This window comes from Octodon degus, unplaced genomic scaffold, assembly GCF_000260255.1.
Source record: "Octodon degus isolate 3935 unplaced genomic scaffold, OctDeg1.0 scaffold00057, whole genome shotgun sequence".
Classification (NCBI taxonomy): domain Eukaryota; kingdom Metazoa; phylum Chordata; class Mammalia; order Rodentia; family Octodontidae; genus Octodon; species Octodon degus.
The window spans coordinates 13,596,076-13,607,277 of NW_004524633.1; the positions used below are offsets into that span (position 1 = coordinate 13,596,076).

Here is an 11,202-nt window from a genome sequence, read left to right on the forward strand (position 1 = left end):
CATAATTTTATTGATAAACAAATAGCAATGAGACAGTTTCAAATCAAATTGGTAGGACAGTTTCAATAATTAACACATTGCATACATTCCTCCCAGTGGTTAATTGCTGTACAAGATGCGAACATGATATCCTATTTACAAACACCATTAGAACAAATTGCTCTATTCATTAAGAGAATGTAACTATATATCTATCCTAACCACTTTGAAAACACAAATACAAAATGGACATTCATCTGTATCCCCTTGGAAAATTCTCTTGTTCATGATTTTCTAACTCTCAATTAATTTTCTATCCATATTTTCTCAAAGTTACCTAAATTTCTTTGAGAACATAATTATCAGCTCTTGTCAGTAAATTCATAGCTCTTCATTTCTTTAGAGTTTATTACTGGAATGGTTTTAGTTTCTTTTGGTGTCACAGTTGCAATTCTACAGCCTTGTGCTGAGAGTCTGCATTTGATGAAATACATTGTTTTTTGTTGTTGTTGTTGTTGTTTGTTTTGTTTTGTTTTTTGCCTTTGCAGGTATTTTATGGTGGTAAAGCTTTCACTTTTTAGCCAAGCCTAGGATTCTGGTATTAACCACAGGGAGGCAAAACTTGAGGTATGCTTAACTCCGAGACAAGGAAAGCCTGACCTGGAGAGCTGAGGCTGAGTGAGTTCACTGCCCAATTGCTGGCATCAGGCGGGTCAGATGTTCTCTTCCGCAGATATTGTCAGATATGTGCTTGGCCCCTGGCGTGGGGAAGCTTTAAGCAGCACAGAGCTGAAACTCGATGCAGGAGATGGACAGGGATGGAGCTGGGCAGCCATGTAGAATGTTTCTTACAGATCGATGCTGTTGTTAGCTGCTGTTCCGTGCTGGGTTGACTTAGGAGCAAAGCCATCAGAACCATCTGCACATTGGATGCTGGCAGCCTCACCCATCTTCATTGTTTCTAATTGCCCCAAAGTGGTTGATCCCACACAAACCCCCAGTATTCCTTGTTGGGTGAGATGGAAATGTTTTTTCTACAAAGGACCTCAGAGACTGGGCAACCCGAATGCTTCCTCTTAGCTCTTTTCTCACTTGAAGCTGGAGGCTCTCGGAACCTAGTGTGACTTTGTGCCTCTCTGGGGGAAGAATGGAGTAATGCAGGGGTTTTCTGACTCTGTACTCAATGCAGGAATGTCTTAGCTGAACTTCCAAGTACCAGGATAGCCACAAAGGCAGGCATTTCTGTACTAAGTTGTTAGTTGGATTCTATAAAGGGAACTAGAACCAGAGAACTTCTATTCCGTCATCTTTTTGATGTCTGGAATGGACTTATAAGCAGTGTTTTGGGCCCTTCATCAACATTTGTCCATCCTCTTCACTCTACTCCCAGCCTGGAATCCAACATTCTGCTCTCTGCTCCTCTACGTTCAGCACTTTCAGAGTCCACACAGAAGTTGGAGATGCAACACACATCACTGTGTCTGGCTTACGTCACTTAGTCACTTAGCATAATGCTGTGTAGATTAATCCCTACTGAAGTTCATATATATATATATATATATATATATATATATATATTGTGTGTGTGTGTAAACACATGTATAATTTATATGTAAATATACAGTAACATTTCGTTAACTAGTCATAGCTTGGTTGTTTTCATATCTTGGCTACTGTAGATAACATTTCAATGGCCACAAAAATGTTGATATTTCTTCTAAACATTGATTTTCTTCTAAATATTAATTTGGAAGTTACTGATTATTGCTTTAACTTTCTTATGTATAATGGGTCTGTTCAAATTTTTCATTCTTCATGATTCAGTCTTTATTTATTTATTTATTTTTTGCAGAACCGGGACTTGAACTCAGGCCCTTGCTCTTGCCAGGGAAGTGCTTATTCCACTGAGCCATCTCCCTGGTCCTTCATGATTCAGTCTTAATACGTCTTTTTGTTTCTAGATATTTATCCATTTATACTGTTAGCCAGTTTTTGACTATGTGTTTTCCTAGTGATCTCTTAAAATCTCTTGTATTTCTGTGTTATGAATAATAATGTCCTTGCTCTTCTTCATCATTTTCTCTGAGACCTTTCTCTTTTTTGAACTGATTAGTCTTTTAAAAAGCAACTGAATTTTCAGAGTTCTCTATAGAAATAAAAATCACTAAATATAGATACAGATTTCAATATAGAAAGGGGTATTTATTAGGGGAATTGCCTAGTATTATTATGGAAACTGAAAAGTTCCAGAGTATTTTGAATCCAACATAATACTGTGCCACTCTGGGGGAAGAATGATCGAGTAATGCAGGGGTTTTCTGACTCTGTACTCAAGGCAGGAATGTTTTAGCTGAACTCCTAAGTACTGGGATAGCCATAGGCTGGAATTGATCAAATATAGCTTCAGGATCCAGAGCTCAGAGCAAGTTTACAGAGCCTGTTACCTGAGACTGCCACCAATCTGTCACCCACTGCGCCCAGCAGTGGAGATTGTGGTGTAAGACAAAGGCAAGCAGGGGCTTAGAGTGAGCACAGGAATGGAGGCAGAGTGCACAGTGAGTCCAGTTTGATATCCTAACAATACAATCCTGCGTGGCTCTCTCAGTCCATCACACACATACACATGCCCACACTGCATTACAAATTCAGGAAAAAATGCTATTTTGAATGGCCAAAGTAAACATTGCTATTTGTGAAGCATATTCCAAGAAGTAATTATTATTTTTAAAAGGGAACTCTTTCTTGGGGCATATAAAGCTGTGAAAATTTCTTGCACATTTACTGAACTTCCACCTTAACTTCATCCATTCTAGAGCATGAAGGATTTAGTATGGACCATTAAGTGTGTAAGCATTAGTTTAATGCACACACAAGCTCATGAGCAACACTAGCATCCAATACCAATTTTGCTTGTAGCCAGCACCTCTCACTTTTACTTTCAAGGACTATTTCTACAGAAAGCTAGAAATGGTTCATTTTTTAACCACTTAAATATTTTCAATCATAAAAAATATCATCTCAGTAGATCAGAAAGATTTTTCAATAAGGTTCTTTGCCATATTTTTATTTTTATAAATGACTCAAACTCTAAAAGTTCTTGAAGGAGAAGAAAAATCTGGAATAATTCTTGCTCTTTTTCGTGCAATGACTAAGTTGAGATGATACTGACTCACAGAAAGCGTGGCACACTTCATAGCATTGCCATGGGAGAAATTTTATTGTGTAAATAGTTAGCATAGATATACAGCTACTTTCTCTTAGTTCAATGAGAAGAAAGTTTTGAACTAATAGTGTTGAGACAAGATATCATATCTGAATTTTGTGACACTAATGTTAATAAGTTCTGATAACCACTGCCATTGGACTAGCCATGTCTGCATTTCCTACTATGAATGACTACTACAAAGACAACAATATGTAATGTTGTTTTTTTTTTGTTTGTTTGTTTTGTTTTGTTTTTGTTTTGTTTTGCGGAACTGGGGATTGAATTTAGGCCATCGTGCTTGCCAGGCAAGCGCTTATTCTACTGAGCTCTCTCCTCAGCCCCCTGTATTAATTATTGTAACTGTCCTACTAACCTGTTTTGAAACTATCTCATTGCTACTTCTTTCTCAATAAAATTATTTTTTTGAAAAAGAAATTTTATGGGGCCAGGGTGATGGCTTAGTAGAATAATGGCTTGCCTGGCAGGCACAAGGGCCTGAGTTCAATCCCCAGTTCTGCAAAAGAAAAAGAAAGAAATTTTATTTTGTAGTATATTATATTTTATTTGTGAACAACTTTAAATGTCTAATCATATATTTTATAATTTTAATACAAACTCAATTGAATATCAGAATGTGTTTTTTTTTCTCAGATTTTTAATTAGATGTAGTTTAACAACTAAAGCAGTTACTAAGTAACTTTTTCCAATAATCAAATGACCTCATATTTTTAAAAGTTAAACCACCTAATAATGAACAATAAAGATGAATCAGATAAATTTTCAGGCTTCTGTTTGAAATCTCTGTTAGGGGGCCCTGTTGCTTACTTCTGGCTCACATTCTCAGGCCGCACTAGACATTCACCTACCAGCAACATGGCAAATATACCCAGGTGTTTCTTCAGGCTTCCAGCCAACAAAATGTTGTTAGTCTATGTTTCAAAAGTAAGGTTGTTTCTGGAGGGTAGATGTCCCCACTGTGAGTGCCCCCTGTCTGAACCAAGAGCTTCCTCCTGAAAGTGGAAGCTGTATTCCTTGATAATCCCTCCTCTGGTTGTAAGTTCAGTTTAGAACATTGCAAAGAACATTGCAGCCCCAAATTAATATAACAGGCTATCTTTCAGTTCTGATAGAAAAGGAAGACTTTCTGAAAATTTTATACTCATGGGATGTAACATAAATTTATTTCCATCTGAAGTAACTACTTTAGAAAGAGGAGTATGACTTTAATGATTAATTTATTGGAATTTCTTTGACTTAAAACAATTCTGGTTTTCATATCCCTTTTTGTCTCCCGCCTGCTATGATGGTGTCAGCTGTGGGCAGCATATTTATTTCCCAAGCGTGGATTTCTTTTGAGAAGATGACCACGGATTTGTGCATATAAATCCCTAGAGATAAGCTCTCCTACAGAATTCATATAGAAGTATTCCTGACCTTTTCACTTTATACTTACTTATTCTGTTTCCACCCCACACAAAAACAAACCAAACTATGATCAAAAGCACACCCATGGCTACAGAAGTAGAGACAAATGAGTGGGGATCTGGTTAACACGCAGCTACAATTGAGACAAGTTCAACCACTAAGTGGAAAGACAAGGTAAGGATCAGAACCCATTTTGCACAATAAGGCATTCTTGCTATCAGCTTGTCCAAGCTGGGGGACACAGTGGGGGGAAGGGCCAAAGTGCACAGGTTCTAGAACCCAAAGTCTGATCCTGGCTCAGCTCTAAGAATCTGAGTGACTCAGGGTAAGTGTTTCACCTCTCAGCTTTATCCACTTTGTCTCCAAATGGAAGGAGTTAAAGATGATTGACTGTGTACCTTGTTCCTCAAACACTGGCATTTAATAGGTCCTGTATACATGGGTGCTGAACACAAACACCTACCACTGAGAGAGGTAAAAAAGAAAAAAAAAAAAAAAAGAAAGGTCATGGGGTGTACCTTTTGTAGACTCCGTAGACTGACCCAAAGTGGAGGGAGGGCAGCACAAGTAGTGAGGGGAAAGGTCAGTCTCAACAGATATACAGACCATTCAGAGACAGAAGCAGTAAAATTCCTGGGGCAGCAACCAGATATTCAAGTAGGGATAGTTGTACACAAGTTACATTCAGAACATCCAACCAAAATTCCCAGGTAGGCCTATATTTTCTGCACAAAACAAGTAGGAAGCTGAATGCCACCCAGGAGAGCAGCCTGATTCAGGACCAGAGCGGGATAAGGTAGGAAAAACAAGAATGAGAGATGGCAGAGAGAGGAGAAAAAATATATAGAATTTTCTCATTTACATAGAAGGAATTTAGTAACTCTTAAATGTAATTGGCGCACACTAAATGCTTGACAGTTACAGAACTTTCTTTCTGACAGGTTGGATGCTGCAGGGAAGAACTAACCGGAAGCCTGTTCTGGAAGAGGCGGGAGTAGCAGGACTAGGACTGGGGTCACTGCCTCACATGAAGAAAGCACTTCTGTTTTCCTCTTGGGATTTGCAGTCATAAAGCACAGGATGAGGAGGGACCCTACTGTAGCCAACTTCAGAATTGCTCTCCATCTATCTATGAGCAGAAAGGATATGTCAGTGGAGAATTATAACTTCACCCATGTCCTATGGAAGAAAATCAAAGCTCCATGTAACAACAAGATATAAAGCCTATCTTAAAACTTCATGCATGGGGCCGAGGATTTAGCTCAGCAGTGTAAGTACCTGCCTGGCAAGTGGAAGGTCCTGAGTTTGATCCCTAGAAGCACACACACACACACACACACACACACACACCTCATGCAAAAAAACTTATGAAATTTGTATCAAATTGTCACTGTGTTTAATTATGTAAGTTACTTAAGGTCTGTATGTCTCAGTCACTTATCTATAAGATGGGTAGGTATGGGTTAGCAAACAAGAAAGGGAAGCTGCAAGAAAGAACACTGCTGAACACATAGTAACTGCTATAACTACTATTGTGGTTGTCATCATTTTAACACACCTGAGGACCCTAGTAGCCACTTTATGTGTTTTTAATAATTTGGAAGTTAGGCAGATAGCCCAAACTATTTCAGGAACTAATCAAGCAGGTACACACACATTTCAGTAACTTAAGCTAACCTACCAAAAGCTAAAATGAAGGAGCTTGTTGTAAGAAAATCACTTTTGTTATTCTCTCAGCTTCTAAAGACTCTTACACAGATAAGTAAAAACTTGATTGCAGCATTTTGTGCCTACAGACAGTCCACCCTACTTGAGAGAGGATGCCAGCTTGGGGTGCCTTGGGATACAGAAGCTCAGAGGCAAGGAAAGAGCTCTTCTCCAGTGATCACAGAACAAATTCACATAAGATGCTTTGCCAAAGGAAATGTGTTCTTCTCCCTTAAATTTACATTTGCTCCTGGAGCTGCCTCTAGGCCTACTCAATTTCATGTGCAGTCAAATCTATTAAGCAAAAATTTTCAATGGTGATAGCTCTGGCTGACACTGATATCATGATTGAGAAAATAATGAATAACTAAAATTATGGAATATTTTAACCTTGGCATTTTGACAATGAGAATATTCAATAAAAATACAATTTAACACTAAATAGGATTAGCTGGATGTTACCATGAGAAAACGAAATGGAACACTAAGGATATAAAAAATAATAATTCTGAAGTTCTTTTTTTAAACTAAATTAAGAAATACTCAGAAGACTTAGAAGAATCACATAACTGGTGATCAAAACAGCAAAATTTGACTTATGAAGAAATTTAAATTTTGGAAAAATAATTAAGGGAAAATAAAACTAATTCTAGCTAAAACTTCCCATAGTAATATTTACTGACCAAAACTGGTAAAAGAAAAGTATCTTATTAGTCTTGATATTGGAAAAATGGTTTGGTGTGAAATATGACCAAAACTAATTTAAAATCTATATGTGCTCAAAGGACATAGATGAATCATAATGCGTCAGCTCTTCAATATTGATATAATATACACTGTAGTCCAATTAAAATAAGGACAGTAGAATAAAAAGTTAAAACCATAGTTCAACATTATTATATTTAAGATTAAAGAATCAAATGAACTAATGATTTTACTCAAAAATACTCCTTAAAAATTTTACTTAACCAAATTCATAAAGTATGGTGTATGGCTGAATAAAATATTGGTCCTTATAAGAAGAATTACAATACCTTTATATTTAAATTGAATTGAAACTTCCTAATCAAATTGTGGGGTCAAATTAGACAATGGAATACCCATCTCTGACAAAACTAAACAAAACAGGGGGTGCAAATGAAGGACCATTTTGTATCTGTATATTCAAAAGAGTTAGGATAGATATACAGCTACTTTCTCAATTCAATGAACAGAAAGATTTGCACCAATAGTGTTTGTGGACAGGATAGCATGTCTGCATCTTGTACTATGAATAACCACTAAGAAGACAAAAATATGCAATGTATTAACTATTGAAACTCTCCTGCTAATCGGTTTTGAAACTGTCTCGTTGCTATTTATTTCTCAATAAAATTATTAAAAAATGAAGTGTGAAATATTTTTATGAAAAAAAACTCAAATTAGCCAATATACATGACAGCAACTCTATCTAGCAGGTTCACTTATTTGCTTGTGTGATTCTGACATTTACATAATAACAAACTAACATTAAGTTAGTAAATGAAATACTCATTGATTATGAAGAGAATATGCAGTCACCAGCACGTGACCTCCGGAGAGCAGGTGGCTGTGTACTCAGTTCACCTAATGACCTCAGAACAGAAACCGCAGCTGGAGTCTCCTAGCTGCTCTACAGTAAAGGGCACCAGCTACAGAGCACAAAGCAGGTAAGAAACCATCACAAAGATCCAAAGGAAAAAGGACAGAGGCTGAAATGACGTAGGCTGTCACACGTGACACCTTTTCAAAGATGGAATACAGGCACAGGGTAGATGTGGTGGGATGCAAGGCGGAACACAAGGCTGGAGCAAGAGAGAACGGTCAAGCTGCAGATACCAACTCAGGAGCTAAGAACATATCTATGCTATTAAGCATATGAAGCCAGGGGAATTACAAAGAGAAAATGCATCCTGTAAGTGCTTCAACAATCAGAGTGTATACATTAGAGACTGGACAGAGGGGGAAGGCACTGTAAAAGAGTCAGACATGCTGATTAATATAGCAGTTCTTTCTGCTTAGTTCATAGTATTGCACTGTATATTTCAAATTTGCTAGTAGATCTTTCACATTCTCACCACATATACAACACTCTCACCACTTTTTAGCAGAGGGTTTGGGATTTGAGAAGATCAAATGTCAAGGCATAAAAGTCTGTGTTTGTCAATCTCCAGGCAAGAAGAGCACACAAAGGCTGAGCAATTGTAGAAGATGGTGCTGCTCAGATTTCCATTAGTGCATGAGTCACCTGAGAAACTAGAGAAACTTGCAAAAATGCAGGTTCTGTCTTAGCAAGCCTGGGACAGGGGTGGAGCGTCTGCACCCTTAACTCCCAGAGTTTCCCAAGACTGCCCCACATGGGCCAGCTCTGGAGTGAACTGGACAAACAAGACTGAATGAAATAGTATCAGGAAAGCCCTAGAGGGGAAATTTTTCAGAAAGAGATTGGAACAAGACTTGTGCGTATCATGGTCATCAGTTGAGATGGAAAGATGGAAGCATAAGAGATGTATGGAGTGAAAGAAATAATAAAAACCACCAGCAGCCACATGATGTGCTACCTGGGCAGTTCTTTCAAAACTCTAAAGCAAGGGAATGCTTTCAGGAACAAGAAATCTGCCCTGCAAAGTGAGGCCTGACAAACCTCCAGGCATCATTTCCTTTACTTAGTAAATACTTAAGTGTTCCTAGATTTTGAAAGAAGTTTCTAGATTTTGTATTTGTTAATGGATAGAACTAAGCTATAAGATCTTTCATCTAGTTCAGTGCTAATACTATCACTTACCAAAGTCTTGTTCCTCAATAGGACTCTCAGGTGTCTCTTCTAGGAAAAAGCACAAAGGGAAAATAAGTATGTGAGGGGTTATTGATTTTGGAGCTCAGTACCCATCTCTCCCTGCCCTAAAACACCCTGCTCCTTACACTTACACAGCAGAGTAGCACAACTTCATTCAGACTGCTTGACACAAATGTAGTCATCCTTCCACCTCTAGTGGAGATTGGCTGGTTAGAGGATCCCTTGTGTAAGTCCTTTATATAAAATAGGGGAATATTCACCTATCTTCCCCCTCCGTTTTGAACCCATACATTATATATAATACCTAATACAATGGAAACGCTATGTAACTAGCGATTGTACTGATTGCTAAGTGTGTAAATGTAGGCCTAATTTTGTAGCACACGTCAGTGACCACATAACATTTTTGATTCGTGTTTGTTTGAATTTGCTCACATGAAATCTATAGGTAGTGTGTGGAGCATGGTGCGGAGATGGCTACACAAAACCAAAGCCACTGATGATGAGTATTTAATTTTACAAAACTAACCAAAAATAAAGGGAAGAAGGGGTGTGGGGAGGGGTGAAGTTTGATATAGGAAAGATGGCTATTAACGCTTCCATTTTCATGAAGCCTTATACAACATAGGTCATTTGTACAGACTCAATCTCATCACACACAAAATCTCATCACACATAAAATTTATTCCCCCAAAATAAGACACTTGTTAACTTTCATTCCCTGATCCTGATATCTCATATATATATATATATATATATATATCACAGTACCCATATACCCTGCAATACCCTATCTACAATACCCTACTAGGGAAAAACGTAATATTTAAATTCAACTGCCCCCACTTGAATCAAAGTGTATGTGTCTTTATGTTAAATAAATCTTCCACTTGGTACCCAGGAATGTAACCTCTTTAATTTGGAAAGCACAACTCTGGTTACTTGGTGGAGAGTTGGCGGGGGTAGTGGGGGACAAGCCCCACCACAAGCAACAGTAGTGCTGGATGTGTCATACATCACACAGGGGAAACAGAAATACTAACACTTCCAGTGAGTACTGCATTGTATGGTGTTTTATCGCCTTGCAGACTCACTAAAATTCCTGTATAGATCTACCAGGCACAAATGACAACATTTGGGCTCATCATTGATACTCTTCATCGGTTTAAAGTATTATTATTAAGTGTTAGTTAGGAATAAAGATTCCAGGGAAAGTGAACATTTGTAAGCTGTGTTCATGTTGAAAACATAATGATAACTACAAAAAACCAACGAAACAAACAAACAAACTTTGAGTTACTGTGCCTCAGCCACATGCTTCAGTTTCATGGCCTCTGATACTCAAACTTTCAAAGTATTTATCATAGTCAGTTTCTCTTCTAAAAAAGGGAATTTGAGAAGAAAAGGGGGGCCAGGTTGAGACTCTTGAGGGATCACATAAACCTAGGATCTAATCTTTCCTCAGATTCACGCTGTCAGTCGCATGGGATCTGGAATTTAAGTTTGCAGTTGTTAGCTGACAGGAGCCAGATTACCACAGAAATAAAGATTACAGTAAATGCTTTCAGGAAGGCCCTCTCCCCCCCCCCACACATACACCTTAAAAAATAGCAATGCTAGCTCATATTCATTACGGTGGTAGGTCTTGAAGAACAAAGGCTTCACAGCTACGATTTTAGAAGCCAAACTAAATTCCGAGGTGTCATAAAATGGCTATCTCTTCTTGTTCCATTAGAGTGGCATTATGTGCTGGGACTGGTGCCTGAGAGGTACACTAAGATGCTCAGATATCTGGACTTGCCTTTAATATCCCAAATACATGTAAAGACCAGAAGGTGTAGGTTCTGGTCATATCAAAATGGCACATGTTTTTCTACCATCAACTTCTCATCAAATGCTAGCTGATATAATGATGGTGGTCAGCCTGCTACGGTAACAACAACAATTATTACCCTGTGCTTCAGTGACCTTGTTTGTAGATCTACTTGACTCAATTTACAGAAAAATGTAATGGACAAATACAGAGAAATATGAAAATATAGAAAAGGACAATAGAAAAAGGGTCAGAAAA

At 37.9% G+C, this 11,202-nt stretch overlaps 1 protein-coding gene across 3 annotated transcripts in view; it reads right to left on the reverse strand.

Moving 5' to 3' along the window:
* Positions 1–9,157, reverse strand: part of Slc44a5 (solute carrier family 44 member 5) — a 223,051-nt gene extending 213,894 nt beyond the window's left edge. For 2 of the 3 annotated variants that reach the window (XM_023718340.1, XM_023718338.1), the window contains exon 1: positions 9,120–9,154. The gene's annotated coding sequence lies outside the window, so the exon portion shown is untranslated. Of the gene's footprint in view, positions 1–9,119 lie in introns of all 3 variants that reach the window. The other variant, XM_023718342.1, reaches the window with a different exon arrangement.
* Between the last annotated feature and the right edge of the window lie 2,045 nt (positions 9,158–11,202).